The sequence below is a fragment of the Lissotriton vulgaris genome, chromosome 3_1 (assembly GCF_964263255.1).
Source record: "Lissotriton vulgaris chromosome 3_1, aLisVul1.2, whole genome shotgun sequence".
Lineage (NCBI taxonomy): Eukaryota > Metazoa > Chordata > Amphibia > Caudata > Salamandridae > Lissotriton > Lissotriton vulgaris.
The window spans coordinates 382,152,176-382,175,903 of NC_141689.1; positions in this window are offsets into that span (position 1 = coordinate 382,152,176).

Here is a 23,728-nt window from a genome sequence, read left to right on the forward strand (position 1 = left end):
CGATATTTATGCATTATCGTGACAATGCTCTTAGCCATGTTATCCACCTTCGATTGGATAACATGGCTAAGAACTGCTTTTAGCAGGCGTTAGCTTTTGGAGATATTCGCGCTTAGCGCGAATATTGCCAAAAGTTGTTAATAGGAGTTAGAGATGTTAGCGACTGTTTTCAGTCGCTAACATCTTGGCACGCCCACTTTGCATGTCATTAGCGATAATTATCGCTGACATGCAAAGTGGCCCCCTAAATGCCCGCTATCACCTACAAGCTGTCGCTAACTGGTGTTAGCGACAGCTTGGTAATAGGGCGATAAAATTATCGCCGCATTAGCTGGAAAAAGTCCCGCTAATGCGGCGATAATGCTCTTGGTAATATGCCCCTACAACTCTCCCCCTCTTGCAGATAAAGTAGGACAAAGGCCCAGAATACATAATATAAATACATGGAAAAAACAGGTTTGAAAGGCTTATTACTCTATTAAATTGCATATAACGGTATAGGCAACAAGGTAGGGATTACTTGAGCCCTAAAGAAAGCCGGAGACCCATCATCTGAAACATGTCGACAAATTTCCAATAGATGCATGAAACATTATTTTCATTAAACATCCAGAATACATCTATTTAGCCATGACAAGGTTACTCATTGAAAAAGAGAGATATCTTAGGTATACCATTAGTCACTTAATTAAGAACTGGATCCCTGCTTTTATCCAGACTAAAAATGTATTGCAAGTGGTCGAGCCCATCAGAGTGGTACATACCTACTCAGGTGAGAAGACACCTATAATGAAGCCACTATAAAGTGTGAATGTGGTGTCTGGTCCTAATTTATTAAGTATCTGTGATGTGGTCAGGGATTACAGAAAAAGATAATACCAGATTTGAGCCCACATACCTGTTGCTTATGAAATTACTCTAACTCTAAAATGATATCCATTGGGGACTATTCACCCTTACCCTGTAAGTCTCTGGATCCCTCCGTGACTTTTGCACAACCCTCAGACTCCAGAGAATACTCCAGCGCTTCCTCAGGTGATGGGTGACATCTCCTTCAGATAGTCCAGTGGAATCTAAAATCCAAACTCAAACCACAATGGCATCTGTACTTTGCAAATGGTTGATACATGTAACCAAGATGTCCTCATAGCAATATTGTGATAAACACTTGCTAGACGTGACATCAGTCCCGGGGACAACTGTTGTCACTCCAGATCCAGGACAAAAACAAACAGTAATAACCATAATACATACAATTAGTAGAATGTAAAAATCCTACAAGCTGACATTCGGTTAAAATATTCACTTCAGAATATCAGATGGAGATTAAAAATACCACATCTTATAGTCTAGTTTAGGCTGTTACTGTGCTTTGTTGTTAAATGTCAGAACACAAAAACGAATTTCTGGGAATTTAGGGGCATATTACCAAGGGTGGTGATATTGAATTATCGCCGCTAAGCGACGATAATTCCATCGCCCTATTACCAAGCTGTCGCTAACACCAGTTAGCGATCGCTTGTAGGCGATAGCGAGCGTTTTGGGGCCCGCTTTGCATGTCAGCGATATTTAACGCTTATGGCATGCAAAGTTGGCATACCCAACCCGTTAGGGACTGACAGCAGTCGCTAACATCGCTATCGCCTATTACCAAGAAAGGCGAAGCGATGGAAATATTCGCGCGAAGCGCGAATATCGCCAAACGCTAACGCCTGCAAATACCAGTTCTTAGCCATGTTATCCAATGGTAGGTGGATAACATGGCTAACAGCATTTGCACGTTAATACACCGCTGGTTTTCCAGCAATATTCACGTAAATGCCTGCAATATTATCGCTTTTGAGATAAACATTGGTAATAGGACGTTATCTCAGCGATAATATTGGGCGAAGCGCTGCGTTAAAAAAACTAATGCTAAGCTCAGATAGCGATAAATATTGCTAACTGTTGGTAATATGCCCCAAAGTTAGGATCCCAGTCTATTAAATATTGACACTTTGCACCATTATCAGAAAAAAGGACTGTTGTCTATATTAGTCAAACCGTGTTAGAGTAACACAGATGCGTGCAAGTGTCTACCTAATAATAGATGTTGTCTAATACAATTATAATGCATTCTTTGTAGAATCTTGTGGAAAACCACACTCGTCAAGAGGAGAAATCCACATTGTCTACAACAACTAAACAAATAATCACTCTCGCCCAACATCTAAAGTGTTCTAAAAGTTAAAAGATTATCTCGTTCATGATAACTTTATTTCGGTCAACGACCATAAAAGCACAAGCAAAGTATGTACTTACAATAAAATACATAAATAGTTAAGAACCAGCAGTTAAAACATTATTAAACAATCAGTTATCCACGAAAAATGGCCATCATTAAAAATTAGTCACAATTAATCAAAGTGGACCTTCTGCGCCACATACCGTACAAAAAGCGGGAGACCGAGAACACAATAAGGGGGTATGTATCATATTTTAAAATTCTAACGGCTTGAGCACAATGTTTTAGTCCCAGATTTCTATATAGTGGTACCAGCCAGGCTCTCCGGATTACGCTATAAGCATGGCACAAAAACAAAACATGGGCAATGTCTTCTTTGCCATTGTTGCAGACAGGGCAGATTCCCTCCTCTTGACCTGCCCATTTGCAGGTCAGTGTCCCAAGTGGCAGGCAGCCGTGCCTTAATTGTGTATATAATTTTCTTGCAGGGTGAGGTTCTATTTGATCCAGAAATTCCTCCCTGCTGGGCACAAGTTTTACCTGCAAAAACTCCGAAGACAACCTGCCCATACTTGGCGAACTATGCAGCAGACTTAGGTTGTAGTGCCTCAGAGAGGCCAGCAGCACAGTTCTCCTCAGCACTGGACAACTCTCCGCCGGGGTCTCCCATATTTGGGGCATTCCTATTTGATAGGCAATAGTTTTAATATGGAGCAACCAGGGTATTTTCTTGCTCTTCAACGACCCCCAGACCGCAGCAAACTCAGCTCTATAATCTGCAAGCTCCGGTACTGTCCAGAGCCTTCTCCAGTACAGGAGGGGTTGGGCCACTAATAGTTCAGAGATGGGTTCCACACCTAGGTCAAATCTCAAGGGTATGAGCGGGGTGCTTTGGGGTAGTCCAATCAAATTCCTCATAAAGGCCCATTCAACCCTGAGAAGGCTTGCTGTACTCGAATGTCCCCAAGTTCTGCACCATAAGTTACAGCAGGTCTAACTTGAACACTGTAGATTTCAAGCGCTGGGGAGACTGGCTTAGATTATCCCGACCAAAAACACATTGCCATTTTTTCAGAACATCTGTGTTGGAGGGCATGCAGAAAGCTGTATCGCATGTATACTCACAAAAGAGGAAAACTAAAAATACATCAATAGGACAAACCAAAAGATGGATGTCAGGCACACATCAGATAACACAAGGAAGCACAACGCCCAAAAACTAACATACATCCAATCCGTAACCAATATCCATGACAACAAACAAATATGCATACTCCACTTGATGTCTTCAAAGCAAATGTGTAAAACAATCTTTTGCTGCTGCTCCCTGGGCTGCAGCTGCTCCAACAACTCAGGGTTGGTCACCTAAAGTGCATAACACTTTCTTGGACTCCGTGTGCTGCACCTTTTTTTTCTCCTGGGTGGACCTTGCAATGACTCACCAGATTGTGTTCTTGCACTGAGCACTTACCTGCAGCGTGGATGAAATAAGACAGAAGATAACATGTAACAACCAACTTGAGGAGACAGTTTTTTCATTAACAAATGAAGCAAAAGGATCACCATTCTTTCTATGTTACATAAACAGGTCCAACTTGAGAGGATGCTACATGGCATACCTGTCAATCAAGGGTCTGAGGTTCTACTTTCCTCATCAAGCAGTAGTTATCCTTACCTTATGCACAGTAGCCAGCGACATTGACGAGAATTAAAAAAAAAATATGAGTATCTGTCAGCTTTATGTATTACCTTAAATGACTAAAGTGTGATAAATAAATTGTATGCAGTAATCTTCCAATTTCCCAAATGTTGCATTTCGGCAAAAAATCTATACAACCTCAAACGCTATGGTTGTATATCTAATTGTGCTTGTGTTTTATCTTAATACATTATTATCTTAATACATTATTTCTTTCATTTACCTTCTCTTGCATGTTTGACCAGGGTAGTGCAAAGAGTATTGAGTTGGTCATCCATGGAATGGACAGTCATGCTAACCTCTTGATAGGCTTTAAATTAATTAACTATCATATCTGTGCCTTACCTAATCAGGCATAAGTGTCGGGGAACATCACTTACAACGCAACTTTTACAACGACATACCATTACAACGGAACTTTTACAACGCAAAAACTTTTACAACGCATGTATTTACAACAAATGTTTTTACAACGCAGGTACCTTTACAACGCATACCATTACAACATAAGTATTGGTAAGTATATAATTATATTTTAAATGTTATATGTTTGGGGTAAAGGGGTATTTTTAGGGTTCAGGGTCAGTTTTGGGTTTTTGGGTAAAGGGGTATTTTTGGGGTTCAGGGTCAGTTTTTAGTTTTTGGGTAAAGGGGTATTTTTGGGGTTCAGGGTCAGTTTTTAGTTTTTGGGTAAAGGGGTATTTTTGGGGTTCAGGGTCAGTTTTTAGTTTTTGGGTAAAGGGGTATTTTTGGGGTTCAGGGTCAGTTTGTAGTTTTTGGGTAAAGGGGTATTTTTGGGGTTCAGGGTCAGTTTTTAGTTTTTGGGTAAAGGGGTATTTTTGGGGTTCAGGGTCAGTTTTGGGTTTTTGGGTAAAGGGGTATTTTTGGGGTTCAGGGTCAGTTTTGGGTTTTTGGGTAAAGGGGTATTTTTGGGGTTCAGGGTCAGTTTTAGTTTTTGGGTAAAGGGGTATTTTTGGGGTTCAGGGTCAGTTTTGGGTTTTTGGGTAAAGGGGTATTTTTGGGGTTCAGGGTCAGTTTTGGGTTTTTGGGTAAAGGGGTATTTTTGGGGTTCAGGGTCAGTTTTGGGTTTTTGGGTAAAGGGGTATTTTTGGGGTTGAGGGTCAGTTTTGGGTTTTTGGGGTACAGGGGTACAGGGTAAAAATAAATTAAATTACATTAAATTATATTTTTTTCAAATAATTTAAGATTATAAAATTATTATATATTTACCAATACTTACGTTGTAATGGTATGCGTTGTAAAGGTACCTGCGCTGTAAAAACATTTGTTGTAAATACATGCGTTGTAAAAGTTTTTGCGTTGAAAAAATGCGATGTAAAAGCATGCGTTGTAATAACATGCGTTGTATCATCATATATCCATAAGTGTCCCACATTAGTTTTAACCATTGCCTAATCACTCCAGAATAAATTCTACGAGTGAGTAGTATTGGACAACTTTTAATAAATCACTCACTTTACTCCTTTGCACATATAATTTTTTTTTTTAAAACGCTCCACTGTGATTAGGTGTCGAAGCACACCCGGATGTCACTCAGCTGTTCGGGTGGGACCCTGATGATGTAGCATGTCACCAACTAGGTTGGTGAGTGAGGGGTTTGGTTGGGTGGCACTCCATGCACCGCATTATCTTTCTAAATTAGAGGTAGTTAAACAGCCTCTAGGGGGTACTCCTCCATGTATTGTAAAATTTTGATTCAAGGGTACCAGGAGTTTCCTCCCTACACATATGTGAATACCCTTTCTCTCTCATTTGTTGAGTAGTAAGATATTTTTTTTCTTCCATGTTATTTCCTCTTTGTATGTGTGCTGCAATCTGCAGCACACATAAGAGGAAAATGCTTTAAAGGAATGTTTTTGAGCCGGAAGATATCCCTTTCTGCACAAAAGCAATTCACCTTATCATGCAAGCACCCTTGTACTGTGGTGCTGCCTGAAGTGCGCCAGCGCTATGAGATAGCAGAAGTGCACCGAATCTTAGTAGATATGGTGCCTTTCTGCTCTCTCCCTTTCACGCAATGCATCGCAGCAAGTTGCCTTGCTACACAGCGTTGCGTGAAAGGTTAGTAAATCTGGCCCTCAATATCCCTTATGGCATCAAAAGTACACATAGGCCTAGACAATAATCAAATGCTGTGACATTGCATAATTTCCCTTGAATTGCAAACCCGCAAACATGAAATGAGTAGGTTTGAAACATTTCGTAAATACTTTATGAAAAATAAATGGTAGGCTCTTTGAAACCCCAAACAGAATATTTCAAGACAGATTCCATAAAAACGTCATGAAAAACTCTGTTACATTATAGGCACACAATACCAGAACTATTTACTCCTTTCCTTGATTACTGGGCCATGTAGCTTAGGATACCTGGCCGGGACCCCTCAGCAAAAATATTCAAATCTTTAATTAGTTCCCTCAGTTACTTTATATTCTCAGCAGATCAGGGGCGGCTCTAGGCTCATGGAGGCCCTGGGCAGGGAGCGTAGGTAGGGAGCCCAGGAAGAGGGGTTCTGGGCGGGGCGGAGCGTGGAGGCCAGTGAAGAGGGGGGGGGTCAGGGTGTTTGGAAGTGGAACAGAGCCGGAGGCCGCCAAATACCTGCCAGGGGCCGCCACGCAAATATGTATCCATCCTCAAAGGATTATTATATTAAGGATATATATTGGTGTGGTGGCCCCTGGGGTTTGGTGGCCCTGTGCAGGTGCACAGCTTGCACATGCCTAAAGCCGGCCCTGAGCAGATGACGTGAGGAACAGCAACTGAAGAGGTCTGGTCTGGTTGATGGAGACAAGGCAAATGTTTAAGGAAGTGGGATCCAGTTCAGCAACATGGTGGAAGTACTATAAACAGACAATTCACGGCAAAGAACATATTTCCATAAATCAGTTACCAATTTTACTAATGATGTAGCTCACGTGCTGGATCGAAATTGTAACAGTAACGTCTACCATCCATGTTGGTCGAATACTTCATCCTTCATAGAGCATCCGCAATAGTCAACAATCGATGTTTCAAAGGTGAATGCATGCCATTATTGCAGACGGGAAATTTATCTATTGTGGTCGCATCCATCATGTGATATGATGTATCCATCATGGACAACATCTCTGTCATGATGTCATGCATTTACAACACTTACAATGACTGCTGGCAATGACAGATGTGCCATGGCAGATGACAGTGAGAACCTATGTACAGTGGATGTAAACGTCAATAAAGGACATTGATAATTTGGCATACCATGCTTATCATTGAGGCATCTCTGGGTAGATCGCATCCTGGTACATTGTCTGCTATGGTGTGCAAACACAAAAATGACAGACGACTGCAGACAAATCATAGTGTGGACCTGTTGATGATGCACTATGGTTGGGTAGAAGAGTCTGGCCATTAACTAAGATGGATGATTGATAGAGAAGCTCTGGCATCCTGACGGGGAGCAACCAGTGAAATAATCTTTTGACCAGCAAAACATTCTTCATCTCAGGTGGCGGATATCGTGGAGACACCGTGCTGATGAACTGGACAGTTGATGACAAAAGTGGAGCTCCATATTGGCTTTCACGTCTGATTGCAAAGCCACCTTTACCCCCATGGCCTCTCAGCAACAAAACGATGAATGCTGTGCCAAGGGGTGTACCACACTCAGATGCCATACTGCACCAACCGAAGGACCCACACTGGAAGTCCATGGAGACGCACCCTGCCAATGTGTTGGAGAATTGGTGACCCTTAGAGAAGCACCATACAATGCTGCACACCTGATCATAGGAGCTACCCCAGCTTCTCCTGGTAACAATGCAATGAACACTATGAACGCCACGCCAGGGCTGTGTGACACCAAGAGATTGTATTGTAAAAAATGAAGAACCAACCTCTGACTCTTGACAGTACACTCTCCCTATCACCTATCCTCGTCTCTCCACTATCCTCTGGAATGGCTGAAGATGCAGGCCCCAATATCAAAGGAACAGCAAGGCTGCAGATAGTGATGAACGATCACAGACCGCGTCCCACTAAGGCACCCTCAAAAGCCCCGCTGCCTCTCTCATCTGATGTTACGGAGCTGTGATTGGGGGAACAACAGACCCATATGGTTGATGTTGGTAAGCCTCTGCAAGGCAGTCTCCCACACTGTCTCATGAGGTCCTGACTGTGGAAAATTAATACGGTTTGGTGAACATTATCTGCGCCATCTTCCTTCTTTCCCCGATGCCACACTCTTTGTCGCACACACCCGCCATTTTAGCTGCCTTGATCAGAACCACCCTCTGCACACCCCTGACCCCCAGCACGGCTCTTCACCCTCACAAGCACCCCCACGCACTGATCACTCCCGCTCTCACATGCCTTGCGCGTAAGCGGCAGCCATTTTGAGCACCATGGCCCCTCTGCCCCTCGCTGATAGCCAGCGCGTCTCTCACTCTCTCTTAGCCCCGCAGGCATCCCCCGCATGCTGACAACCCCCTCGCTCTCATATGCCTCGGGTCATAAACCCCTCTTCAGCGCAGCTCTGCCTCGGAATCCCATCCTGTTCCCAGCGCGACACCTCCCTCCATCCCTTTCATGGTCCCGGGTCCTTTGATACAAACCCCCTTTTCCTGTGTGCCCATTTGTCTTCCTTGTTCCCAGGCCGCCACCTGGCCCTGCAGATACTGTTTATTACCCCGTACAGTAGGGAGCTTCCCCTCCCCATTAAAGGACCCTTGACTTGATCAAAGCCCCCACCCTATGAGATCCGATCAAACCCCACACATTCCGTGAATCGGCGGAATGCCCAGCTGTGCGATAATCATCACCTGTTGTGACCGGGGCAGGGACTTCAACTGTAAATGTGTGGGAACGGGCTTGAAGCGGGGATTCCTAGGATACCTTTCCATACATCAAAGTACTGACAAGTATATGTTTCATGTAATAAAGCAATAAACCTGTGTATAAGAGGCCAGGCTTCAGAGATGCGGTTAGAGCACCTCGTGACGATACTTGCTGTCCGAATTGATGTGTTCTCCTCCGGAGAGAATAAACCCTCGTTTCCTGCCTTTCAGTCTCCAGCGCCTGCTTCTTCATTGATTAGTATTTTGTGGGTAATAGAGGCGACACCGCCGGGCAACACAAAAGGGTCTTTGGTCACTGGTTGTCTAGCCACCCTTTTACAAATTGGCGTCCCAAGCGTGGGGCCCATCAGCGACTCGTGGATCTGTGGGAGAGGTCCTGACGACAGAGTGAACGACTGCAACGATCGGGAGGTACCCTGTCCGATAGACCCTCGTCTGACAGCCGATCATCCGAACTTCACTGGTTCCGAACAGACCTCTCTCGAGTGATCTACGGTCCTGACTGGGAACCATCAGGAGTGCCGCGAGGGAAACGAAGAAAAGAGGACGAACGGGCGCTGGATTCGGAAGACAAGAAACTGTCCATACGGTCCGGGTAAGGTCGTGTAGACACGACGAATTGCGAAATAATTGTTTGATTGATTGAAAAAAATACTAGTATTACCCTTTGTTGATTCATTTGGAGTTTCGCTGTCGGCAAACGGAGAAACAACCGGCTCTCTCTTTGCAAGCAGTGAAGGATAGGTAACGCACCCGTCATACCTATCTTTCTCCCCCACTGATTAATTATTAACTGTTACGGATTATTTTCTGGAGATTCTCTGTCTGCAAACAGGAAAGAATAGGTTCCCTCTTTGCAGATAGTGAAAGGGTAGGTGATGCAGACCTTTTTTTGCAGGCCTACTTATTCTCCCCATTGACCATTTTTCTGATTGATATTGGTTCATGAGGTATTCACTGCCTGCAAACAACGTAGAATAGAAATATTCTGTCTAGTCTTTGCACACAGTGATAAGATAGGTAGTGCTGACTATTGTCCCCATTGTGACCCGTCATGCCTGTCTTCTCCCCACTGATTGGTAGCTGGTTCAGCCCGGACCGTTTATTAGAGGTGGACCATCTAGCTCCGCTGGAAGGCACCCCTAATAAAGAAATGTTCACAAAGTATGGATTAATTACCATAGCCTATAGTAAGCTATGGCACAAGTATACCAAAGCAAATCAAGAGAAACAGTGGCCACTGATAGGATCCTTCGATCTTGACAAATTAGAAACGTTAGAAATAGCCCTCCGTAGTAGTAAGACAACGCCTATTATGCTCGACAGTCTCGGTATGTGGCGCAAAGAAGCAATGCAATGAAAGGAAAGAGACGAAGTCAGAGTAGGTAAAGAAACGCGACAGACAACCTTCCAAGCGTCTGGTAGGCAAAAGGAAGGGGCAGCGACGACACAGTTCCAAGGATTAGACGCAAAAAGGGAACAGTGTAAAGGGACGTACCGACGGGACAACCCCGAGACACAACGACCCGAAAGTAATCCCCCGACACTACGCACAGGACGAACAGACATAGGGCAGAACCAATGTGCTTTTTGTAAATGTTTCGGGCACTGGAAAGCCCAATGCCCGACTCTACGGAACATAGGTAAGAGCGGAGGGTCGACAGAAATAACAGGCCGGCAGAAAGGGAAAAGGCGTGAGACAAAGACGAATCAGACTAGCACGGACAGGACGGATAGAACCACCACGTTTGATTACGCCCGATGGCACAGATTTCGCAGGCTGATTTTAGCGACATGTTTGAGTTCTCATAGATCGGACAACACTAAGACGGGAAATCCAGTCAAACTCTGAGCTACCCAGTAACGAACCCCGTACTACCGCTACTGTTCCCGAACACGAAAAGCTACCCTTTTGGATAACATACAGGAACAACGCACAGAGTAGTTTCGGACAGATTAGTATACATTCCATTAATGAACTCAAACTTCGAGTGCAATGGGACTGATTACTGTCTGTTTGCCCCCACTCTGTGAACAAAGCAATTACAGGCCTGCATAGACAACCCCCCATGCAGGAAATCTGTGCTTGTGGATACCCCGCCCCCATTACCCAGGCATAAATACCTACCCCCACTGTAATGAGGTTCTCGTAGTAAAAGGATTCAAGGAAGCCAAGTCTCTGTTATATAATTTAAGATTTAATTACAGTAAAGATAACACACAACCAACGATAAATAGAAAACTAGTAAAACATTCTGTAAAGTAAAACCGTACTAATAGGAGCAATACAAAACATATTACGCCAACTCCGGAAGTTCCCAAAATGTAGCAGGTCACCGGTCCCGCCCATCCGGAAGGTGAAACACACAGCACGTGTGGGACGGGGCCTGCCGACAGCCATAGACCGAAGAGGTCGCCGGTGAGATGTCCAGGAGGCCCCATGGGCCCGGCATGAAGTGGTCTTCCCATCCTCTCCTTCCTGGGGCAGCGTCCCCCGGGCCACGAGTAGGGAGGGGGCAGATGCAGATGACCCCCTCCCTCGTATCTCCTGGTCCGGCCACCGCAAATACCTCCGCTGAACTGGTGCAGGGTGGGCTGGGAGGGAGAGGCGGCGCGAACGAGCACCTCCCACCTCCACAGGTAGGAGATTTCCCAGCCCCGGCCCGGCGATGAAATCCTCCAGCCGGGCGATGGATATACCTGCGCAGCACAGAACATACAATGTCCGACGGACCTATTTCCGCAGCACAGAACATACAATGTCCAACGGACCTATTTCCGCAGCACAGAACATACAATGTCCGACGGGCATACTTGCGCAGCACCGGACATACAATGGTCCTCCAGAGTACTCGCAGAGTCAGGGGTGTAGGGTGGTCATCATGTACACCCCTGATTCGAAGGAACGGCGTGGGGTGCACTGGGAGAGGGAGGCGGCGCGAACGAGCCTCCCTCACCTCCCCAGGTAGAGGCGCCACAGCTGCACCCTAGCACCCCGAGCCAAATGTCCTGCTCCAACGTCACGGTGTTCCATTTTTTCGCCCCAAGAAGTCTCTTCCACTCTTGAAGACACGACGAAGGGCGGCTGCTGCAGGGTCTCAAAATGGCGTCTGGGCCCCCTGGAAGGCGGGTCTAGGCCGGTATTGTAACTCGGGCACTTGCCCGCCTGGGCACGAGCCCCACCTCCGACAACATCCCCACAGCTTTGAAGATTCTACCAAAGTCCCAGGAGCCCTCGGCATCCACAGGCTTCCGGTGGGGAACAACTGCCTTGATCACTAGCGAAACGACCACGACATAGCCACAAGATGGTGGTGCTCTCGTGTCAGCACCAGCTTCAGTCTGAACCATCCAGAAACATTGTGGGCTAACGAATTCGAGTAAGTTCCGGCTGAACCTCAACGTGACCTGGTAGGGAAGATTCTACCTCCCTCCCCTTTTGATTGACGGTCCACATTACCAGCCCCTCTGTTAGCACAGGTTTTTGAACTGCCGAAAGGGACTCTGGTACAACCGCCGGTCGTTGGAGACATTTTGCCCCTGATGCTACTCCCAGACTAACCCGGCCTCGCCCAAAATGGCACCGGTGTCAATAGGAACTTACGAACACCTCGTGGTGTTTTTTTTAGCTAATAAGACTTGATGTTCTGAGATATGTATGTGATCCTTTGTACACTTGACGAAAAAGGGAGGAGGGTTCACTTGGCGAACATTTAAAAGGATCCCGGTAAAATGTTGATTTCAATGTACAATTTATTGCGATATTTATTGTAACCGATACATAACGTCGCTCATGACGCACACCCACGGTATACATCTAGGAAATGTGATTGCAATTAGTCTGACTGTGTTTCCAATTATGAAGTAAATGCCCCTGATCCCTCAATTATTAATAGACGTTTTTAGTTTCTTGCAAATAACTAAGTACACCCTTTTTTTAAAAATGTTTTTTAAATACTACAAAATAGCCCCCCTACTGAATGTGCTTCAGCCATCGCCATGTCCGGAAAAATACGATTGCACTCTCATATTTACTTACTGAACGATTATGCAAATAAAGATTTTCCAAACTATGAACAGGTATCGCATACTTTTGTGAATGTGGGAATTAGCGGGAGGGTTTTTCTGTGTGCAACCGTTTTGCTCTCTTTTTAAGGTTATTAGAAAATGACTGTTCGGCCCCGGATTGATGATCGAATCTAAGGTATGATACGCTGCCTCCAAATATGCAACTAAGCTCAGGAACTAACGCATGAAGAAGGACCTCGACTTCTGAGAATGGGTAAAGCGAAGCGGTGTGAATGATAGAATGTTATAAAGGTATGGTACTCGAAGGTACTAAGGAACAGGGTTGGCCGAAGAACTGATATGCCTTAGAACATCACAGCGTTGGGAATGATTTAAGGATCCCGATAGCTAGATACACCTACAAACCGGATACCTTGCGCTAGGCGCCCCTGATTTCTTTTTAGCGTTTCCCTACACACGATCTATAATGCCACACTCGGACCACCCCCCCCCATGAACAACCTATCGCTCGCCATCCTTACCACAATGCCCGCCCCCCCCCCCTTGGCTTCAGAAACCAAGACCCCAGGGATTATATCCCGAGGGGTTAAGACGAGTATGTGGTAAGTAAAGAACTTTCGTGCCCGTACCTTTGATATGCTCGAATGTTGTTCCCCCTCCCTTTCTTCCTTTTTCTCCCTCTACAGGTTACATTGGAATCACGACTAGGGTATAGTAAAGATCTGGAGCCACGCCATGTCCGATACATGAAGCGGACCTACGCTGCAAGATGGCACCTAAAGACACCCAACTCAATGCATGTCCTTATGTACCCAGCCTAATGCTCTTCTGTCCCAAACTGCATGCTTTCTACATTCTAACACAGACCCGAAATGTCTCATGTTGGGTAATGCACTGAATAGCCTAAATAGTACACGACCACTCTCCATATCACACGTGTACTGTTTAGCCTATTGCTGCTCTCTCTCTCTCTCTCTCTCTCTCTCTCTCTCTCTCTTCCACGTTCTCACTCTTCCTAGCGACTGGCACCTAATTGGCGAACCACCACCCCTCGTGCACCACCTGATTGGCTCCAAATACCACAAGTATTTGCACAAATTTGTCTTAAATAAAACTACATCGATACCACGTTACTACCTCTCCTTTTCTGCTAAATACTGATGAAACCTAGATTGGCCGATAAGAAAGGGACAGGTAAGACGACTAAGGTTCCCTAATCTGACCCGTAATGAGGGAACTACTTGTCAGTGGTTTCTATGATAAAAATGCCTCAGGTAACGCGACCTTCCCCGTCCCGAAATTATATCAATGCCCAAACAGTAAAAGTGATCGAGACATCCCCGTTTCCCAGAATGCCCCCAGTTTTGTATCAGCTGCCCCGGACGAGAGTTTTGAAAAACGTCCCTTGCCCCAGTTCGCTATGTTCCTAGTTGTTTTCCATAAGACCCCGCTCACCCCAAGGATGAGTTGAATAGTTATCGCAAGCCCCCGAGTTTTTAAATGAAGTAGCCAAGTTGTAAGAAACTATGTAGAATTTAGAATGATGTTTGAGAAGTTAGAATTAAGTCAAAAATGAAAGAACTTGTTGCAAGTAAACCCTGTTGAAAGTAAAATGTTTAGCCGAAAGATAGGATGCATTGATATAATGGAAAATCGTTTAGCCTGTGTTCATTCCTCAGAAAGATACCTATCAGACCATGGTGAATAGCACGTTGCACTTTTTCCGTAAAATACAAAGCCCTGAAGAACGGCATAGCTTCGTAAGACTCGTACTAGGAAAGTGGGTCTCTGCCAGAAGAACTGATGTGACTATAATAAAATGCAATGAATAGGTATCAGACCTCGTACCACGACAATGAATGTAATACCAACAAAAAGCCAAAGAAATAGTCACGAAGGAAAGCTGTAGGGAACCCAGCAAACCTATCATCAATTATTTATACGTTGGCCGCAAACCTCAATGTAACGGATGCTTACCCAGTTGCTTGGTGTTGGGAGAGAAATAGATTTATGTGATTACCTTCCTCTGCAAAATCTCTAAAGACTGTCTTTTCAAACTCATTTTAAGGGAACTACTGTCGGAGGAGAAAGAGACCGGATGTGGGAGCACGCGGCCTGACTGCAGATCGTGGAACATCAGCGACGGTGGCCAAGGCGAGACCGCAACAGTAAGGAGTCGCAGGACGAGGCACTGTTTCCGACAAAACGAAAGGAAAGGGCTGACCTGAGGCCCCTGCTTTATGATCGACATGTGCCGAAAAGTCCCCGCTCTCTGAACCCGGTTATGGACCCGCCTGTCTAAAATTTTCCGTCCCCCTGGTCTGTTCCCGATCTGGCCCTGCTCCATCCCCTCTTCCTCCGACCTACCATAAAGACTATTCACACACCCCCCTCCTTCCACTTGAACTTTCAAAATCCTACTGTACCATCCAGAGAAGGGTATTTCCTGCATCAAAAGGGAGGGAGCTCCGACTAAGTAGACCACGAACTATGTTAAATCTCAGAACGGTGACCTAAACACCACCAAGGGTCGCCCCAAAGAGAAGCTAAACGAAGTCTGTGGTTCTGCCCGCTACCGAGCACCTTAAAGATGATGGAAGCAACAGGAAATACCCACTACAGAGACCCAAGGACAGACCGACTCCACAACTCAAAGACAATTGCACTCTTCATCACAATCCTTTTCTGTCTCCTCCTAATGACCATGCTCTGGATTATGGAAGAAAATGCACCTGCTCCAAAACCGTAACGCATTTCTCCCACGAGGTCTGGCGAAACAAAACAAAGACACACTCCTGCCCGCAGACCTCCAACGGCTCAACCCACATGGACATCCCTACTAAAGAACGAATTGTAATGCAGGTGCTCAACAGTGCCAACAGAAGACGACAAAGAATGCTGAGAACTCACTAATAATGGTCCACGACCATAAGACACTGGAAACCCTGATTATTGTTTTTACTGTGTCTCATTTTTCTCCCAGCCACCATTGAATTGACTATGCTCCAACTGAGTACGAAAAGAACTTACTTACGTGATAACCTATCAATTCCTATTCCGAATGACTATAAGCATCTATGATCTGTACCCAACGCTCTCACTACATAATTTTTGCCTGATATCGCATTACTATGACTTTCCTGCAACGAGCTTAACGATGAGCCCGCCCACTAAGATGAAAAGATTTTAAAAATGTGATGTTTATGTACAGTTCCTTCACCTGGGTTATCACTTCCTTACTTATGACCACCGCAGTAGACATAGATAGGAAATAGGCCAGCAAGATGTCTTAGAAATGTTAAAGGGAGGACTGTGGAAAATTAATACGGTTTGGTGAACATTATCTGCGCCATCTTCCTTCTTTCCCCGATGCCACACTCTTTGTTGCACACACCCGCCATTTTAGCTGCCTTGATTAGAACCACCCTCTGCACACCCCTGACCCTCAGCACGGCTCTTCACCCTCACAAGCACCCCCACGCACTGATCACTCCCGCTCTCACATGCCTTGCGCGTAAGCGGCAGCCATTTTGAGCACCATGGCCCCTCTGCCCCTCGCTGATAGCCAGCGCGTCTCTCACTCTCTCTTAGCCCCGCAGGCATCCCCCGCATGCTGACAACCCCCTCGCTCTCATATGCCTCGGGTCATAAACCCCTCTTCAGCGCAGCTCTGCCTCGGAATCCCATCCTGTTCCCAGCGCGAATTGATGTGTTCTCCTCCGGAGAGAATAAACCCTCATTTCCTGCCTTTCAGTCTCCAGCGCCTGCTTCTTCATTGATTAATATTTTGTGGGTAATAGAGGCGACACCGCCGGGCAACACAAAAGGGTCTTTGGTCACTGGTTGTCTAGCCACCCTTTTACACTGACCTCCTCTCTGGCATTGTGTCACCACTGGCAATACAGGCGGACAGGACATGGACAGTTAATTGGAGGCCATTCGACAGCACACATAGAATGAGGACCACACCTCCATTGATTTTTTTTGTACTGGAACGAACGTCCGCAAAACCTGAAATGGAGCTGTGCATAATCTTAGTTTACACTCATGATGCAGACCACCTAATGACATACATCAGGTATGGGGTCTGTTGCCAATCCCAGAGATCACTGATATAACCCTGTGTTCATGCAGTAAGGATTAGCCTTTGACAGATAGATAATTTGCCATGGTTGTGGTGTTTATTTTATACAGCCTGATGGTAATGCTAACTACTTTGCTTAGTCCCCCTTTTTACCTATGTTGTGGGTATTCTGCCTTTACTGACTACTACTACCTTACTGAGGTCTATAGACAAAGCTATCAAAGATTTTGTAAGGGGCAAACCCGAGACCCAATTTAAAAGTCTCCAAGCTGACACCAGAGGCACAGTAGTCATAGCTTTCCTAGTATTGAACATTATTCCACAGCCCTCCATATGTCCTAATTTGTATAAATCTGGCTGTAGTAAGATGACCATGTACTCTTGGTCCTTATTGAGCATAACCTCCTACACAGCACTGTAGGATTACAATTGCTCTATGAACATAGAGCCCCTTTTTCAGTGACACCCACACCTATAGTATAAGCCATGGTACTGAATTGACACGCATAGACAAGATGCTTAAGGCTAATGCCAGGCTGCACAACTGAGCGGCAGCATATGCATAGCAGATAGATCAAAACAGTGGAAAGAATGGCAGAAGCCAGCCTCCTCGGAGATACAAAAGGGGGTGGTGGTGGACAGAGCATCTGAACCAATCAAACACTCACACCCAGTCAGCACATCTGGGTTTAATCCATCACCGTTCTTTAGCCCACTCTGCCACCCCAGTTCAGACATGGCCATATGCAAATCAGTCTGACCCTGTGCCTCATGGGAACAGTCCAGTTCGAACTGCCAAGCCATGCCTTCCCTGGACCGGAAACAAGCTTCCTAGGGCCGGTTTCTGGCATTACAGCCATCTTCAGCCAGGCTTGCTTGAATCCAGTGGCAACTCACGTCTGAGCATACCCTGCCAACTTATGGCGAACAAAGCAGTACAAAAGGGGGTGGTGATGAACGAAGCCAGCCTCCTCACCACCGAATAGATGGTGCAGTAAGAGGAATTGAAGTACTTTGATGTACCACAGGATGAGTTTCACCTCCCCTCGACCCAGCTATGGAGATTTATCCAATTGTTACAATCCCTCACAAAGATGTTGGGAGCCCAAACATGGGACATCCTGGAATTCCCCGTCATCCAGTACCTAACACACTGGGGGGATTTATTAAGGGGTGACTGAGGGTTCTATAGCCTTCTAGTTCAACACCTACACGACAAACTCCTCTTATTACACAGGAACATGGCAAGAGATAGTACACAGTGGTACGAGAATCCCATATGAAATTCTGCCTGTGTAAGGCAATGTAGGATTAGTATTGTACACTTAATAAACTCCACCAGTTAAAAAAATGCTGGAGGTGCAACCTGCCAGGTGGCGACATAGTCCACATACTATTTGAATGTTACACATATTGCTATCTTCTGGTATAAAATTAGCACTACCCTAAATGGAACACTAGTCGTGATACTGCTCATTACGAAGAAATTGACACTGCCCTCCCTAACGAACCCCAAATGATGGCTGCTAATGACTAGTATAACCACACTAATGATCACCTCCCCTACAAAGTATGAAGAAACATTCATAAGGCCATGAAAAGCCACTTAAAGTGGCTTTACGTGTCCTTATAAATATGCTGTGGCACATTGCACCACCAAAACGTCAAAAGAGTAAGGACAGTAAAAATTGTGGTTATGCACTTCATTGGTTATCTACCACAGACTTCTGTCATGAACTGCTTGAATGGGAATGCAACATGAACTTAGTAAGTAGCAAAATTGCAGAAGTTCCTAACAGATGTGCTGAATTTTGTAGTTATGTTGAAGTGTGCATTTTGGTATCATTCAAAATATGATTACTGTCATGTAGATTCCATTATCTTGTGTTCCATCCTATCTTGCTATACTGTTCCATGCACTATTATGCTATCGTGATTTTATTACAAACACCTACATGACACCTTCAATTTCACGGGTGAAAGCCATTCTGCTGAAGTATCCCATTTTACAACAAAATATACACTCGTAAGTTTTTACTTGATTCAGACCTCTGCGGAGGTCAACAAAAACAAAATGCATAAATATAAAACAGTTATATTTGTACACTTTAAAACAGCTTTAAAAACTATTTAAGAACTTAAACAGATTATAACAGACAGCTTCATTTGGGGAAGACTTACTGTTAAATTTATATCAATCCAGATGAATTAAAGTTGTTTATTTGGTAAAATGCAGCACAGCAACAAGGTACAACTGGTCAGCAAACAGGAACAGTGCAACTGACCTGAGTGCCTAGCAGCAAACACAGGGTTCCAAAAGGAACTGGAATGTACATTGTAAAATACAAGATAATTAAATGTGAAGGGGAAATAAAGGAACATAAAATTAAGATACAGTGAAATTGTAACACTTACACAGCTTGATTAAAACTTGAGTGGGAACGGCATTGTATCTAAAACTGATGGGCTTAATGAACCAACACCGAGCCTCTACCAAGGTCGGATTTGGATACATTGACAATAAAGTAAGTGTAGGCATATGTTATGTTATGTTAAAGTGCATTTTTATAGCGCTCGGCTACTCTAAAAGAGTGTCCCGGCGCTTTCCACAGGCAGCTACAGTGTATAATCAACATAACAAGAAAAACAAAACCCAAAAGAGAAGGAAAAAAGCCCACCTAAACAGAATGATTAAAAAGCCAAGTCTTCAAATTCTTCCTGAATTGAAGCAAGTTGGGAGTGCTACGGAGTACCAGTGGAAGCGAGTTCCACAGCACGGAGGCCTTGAGGCTGAAAGAGCGCCCCCCAATGCGGGCCTTCCTCACGCGTGGAACCACAGCAGTGAAAAGGGATTCCGAACGCAGTGAGCGAGCAGGGCGATAGAAAGCTAATCTTTTCTTCAGATATCCTGCGCCTGAGCCAAACAGAGCCTTGTGCACCAGCGTCAGGGATTTGAAAACAATCCGCTTCCGGATCGGCAGCCAATGGAGCGTCTGCAGCAACCCAGAAGCCCGTGCTCGTCTATGCAGACCAAAGATTGCCCGGGCTGCAGAGTTCTGTGCCACCTGCAAACGCTGAACCAAGTAATCCGGAAGGCCTAAGAAAAGGGCAATGGCATAGTCTAGCCTAGATCCGATGAGCGCCTGCATCGTAATCCGTCTGTGCTCCGCAGACAATAAAGGAAGGAACTTGCGGAGCATTCTGAGGATGCCGAAACAGGTGCCGGACAGGCCAAGGACATGCGCTCTCAGAGAGAGTTTGTTATCGAGCTTAACACCCAGGTTCTTGGCAACCAAGGAGGATTGTGCCGGAGGACACATGGCGGCCGGCCATCACTGCCGCCACTCGGGATCGAAGGCACAGCCGAAGAATAGAACCTCCGACTTACTGGAGTTGGCCTTCAGACTATTCCGCTGGAACCAGCTGAAGACCCTGTCCAGGCAGTCCCGAATTCTCTCCCCATCAAATGTCTGATCTTTTTCACATGTGAAGAGGAGTTGCGTGTCATCGGCGTAGGACACAATCTGGGCTCCGTAAGCCTCAACCGCAGCCGCCAGGGGGGACATAAAGATGTTGAACAATGTCGGGCTCAACACAGAACCCTGTGGATCCCCAACTCCCAATGGCGGCATCTCGGCGGAGCTCTGGGAAACCCAGACCGTCTGGCGGCGGCCCTCCAGAAAAGATGTAAACCATCTGAGCACCGTCCCCCTTAGGCCGATGTCGTAGAGCCTGGCGAGAAGCGCCTAATGGGGGACGGTGTCGAAAGCCGCCGACAGGTCCAACATGACTAGCATGGCCTTGCCACCCACATCCAAGGTCTCCCTGATGATCTCAGAGACCTCCACCAACGCCGTTTCCGTACTAAAATTCGGACGGAAGATGATTGGGATGGATGGAGCAGATTGTTGGACTCTAGGAAGTTCGACAAGACGCCATGAACATGTTTCTCAGTGATCTTAGCCAAAGCCGGGAGAAGTGAAATTGGCCTATAATTGGCCAAGACCTCGGCATCAAGACCAGGCTTTTTCAGGAGGGGGATCACCATCGCCCTTTTCCAGGTGCGTGGGACACTCCCCTCCCTCAAGGAGGCATTGAGGATCGGGTTGACCAGGGGATTCACCACTGCCGCCATCCCAGCCAAAAATTTGGCGGGGCAGGGGTCAAGTGGGGAGCCCGATTTAAGACTGGCTAACAGAGTCCGGGACATGTCACTGGAGACAGGTGGAAAGTCCTCCAGGATAGCCATAGGCATGGCCGATGTTCCAAGTCCTGCCCCGAGATCACAGCAACCCTCCACCGTGCTCTCCGAGAAGGAGGCCTGAATGGCCTTAATCTTGTCGGTGAAAAAGGTGGCAAGATCACGCGCCCACGCATCAGGTGATACAGGCGGGGGTGAATAAGAACTGGGAGACGTGAACTCCTTCACAATCGTGAAGATCTCCTTACAGGAGTTCGCCGACGCCTCAATCCTCCTGGCAAGGTATTCCCGCTTGGGACCAAGAATATCACGGTGATAAGCCTTCACCGCCGACCTATAGACGAGTTTAGCCTCCCCATCGTATTGATGGCGCCAGGCCCGCTCAGCGACCTTACATTGGCTGCGAGCCATGCGTAGCGCCTCTGTAAACCATGGCGCAGATTGCCGTATCGCCGTGGACCGGGGGGTTGCCCTAGGGGCAAGATCATCTAACCTCTCAGTCAGCCATCGCTGCAGGGCCTCCGTGTCTCTTTCCGGATCCCCCGAGAGAGGACAGGGATGTTCCGTGAGCGCCTGCTCCAACATAGCAGGCGTCACCCTGTGTAACGCTCTCGAGGCCGATCTGGGCACCGTGGGGGCGCAGGTGTCAGACCGCCCATTCTCCAACACAGAAAACCCAATCAGCCTATGATCCGACCAGAGCACAGGCCGCGTTTCAATGTCAACAATTGGGACAGAGGAGAACACTTGATCAAGGGTGTGCCCTTTCTCATGTGTAGGCCCCGACACAAACGGTGCCAGGCCAAGCGGAGATGTTATATCCAGCAATTTAGCCCCATCCGGGTCGTCCGTGACATCAAGATGAAAATTGAAATCGCCTGCCAGCAAACAATGCTGTGCAGACAGCGCCAGCTCCGAAATGGCTGTCTGTAGGTCCTCCCAAAAGGAGCCCACCGGACCAGGAGGCCTGTAGACCAACAGACCCTTAAGCGCTTGGCCTGGAGACAGTCTTAGCGTGAAACCAAGGGATTCAGAGCCCTCAATGGAGTTCACGGGAAGAACTGAGCAAGAAATGTTCTTCCTCACCACCACAGCGACTCCGCCCCCCCTGCCCTTAGCTCTGTCTTGGTGAAAAATGTTATAGGTTGGAGGGATCGCAGTGAAGATATCCGGATTGGACGCCTCTCCCAACCAAGTTTCGGTCAGGAGTAGACAAAGAGGATTATCATATGTGCATCATTGTGAGACAATGAATCACGTTAAGTACACATTAGATAATTTTACATTTGTTTTCTTTATTCACAATATCTACCTTGTCCTGTGGGCTTTAGTTGTTATAGCATTTCACATGATTTGCACATGTTCCTAGATTGCCCACCTTTATCACTTTTTTGGACTTCAGTTTGCTTATCACTCTCCACCTCCTTGGGATCCCAAGTTACATTATGTCCTGCTCTTGTCATCTTTGGTGTTTCCGCAGAGTTTCATGGGCCGGCCAAAAATTTACTTTTCTTTTGTATTTTGTTGGCCAGGAGGGAAATATGTAGGAGATGGAAGGATCCGCTACCTCCTACCTTGCTCGATTGGTGCACTTCTGTGCTACAAACATCGAAGTTGGACCTCTCAAGATCAGGAAACTTACGCAAGAGAAATTTCTGGATGTTATTAAATTGGTAATGGTCCTTTGATCGATCATGGTTTTTCCCCCCAAGGTCCAGTGATTATGCAGCGTGGCACCTTTTTCCCAAGTTTGTCTATTCCAAATAAAGTATAAGAATGGGTATATGAACGCAGCATGCGTCCCTGACGGTTGTTCCAAGGTGGTTTAGTTGGAGTTTGGCACTATTTACTGAGGGGCAACTTGTGCTGCTTCACTAAGAGCCCCTACCAGTTTATCTGTCACAGTAAGCTCATTTTCATCTCCACCTGCTACTATTTGGTCACCCAGGGCGAAATATGAGGACACAAGAAAAAAAAAAGAAAAAAAAGAAATTGTAACACTTACACAGCTTGATTAAAACTTGAGTGGGAAAGGCATTGTATCTAAAACTGATGGGCTTAATGAACCAACGCCGAGCCTCTACCAAGGTCGGATTTGGATAAATTGACAATAAAGTAAGTGTAGGCATATGTGCATCATTGTGAGACAATGAATCACGTTAAGTACACATTAGATAATTTTACATTTGTTTTCTTTATTCACAATATGTACCTTGTCCTGTGGGCTTTAGTTGTTATAGCATTTCATGGGAATGAGGTAACAGTATTGGTGGATGTAAATGTGAAGATGGGTCTATAATTGAGTTAGGGTGAAGACAATAAGCTTTAGAACAGCAAGGGAAACGTTTGCCAATTATATGGTTACGGTAAAGTCAAGGTCTAAATTACAAAGCACACAGGGTGACATAACATCTTTCTCAATGCTTTCTCAATGCTGGTGTGAGTGTTTTGATTTGATTTTAACATTTCTAAAGCGTCCTGGCACTAGCATAATCGTACAACCAAAAAGTGAAAAATGGCATGCTTTTAAATGCTTACAAAGCAAAGAAAATATGTCTGACTTTTAAGCTGCTGGGGCAGTCTATTCCAAAGAATGCACATGGAATAAACAAAACTGAGACCAACCCATGACACT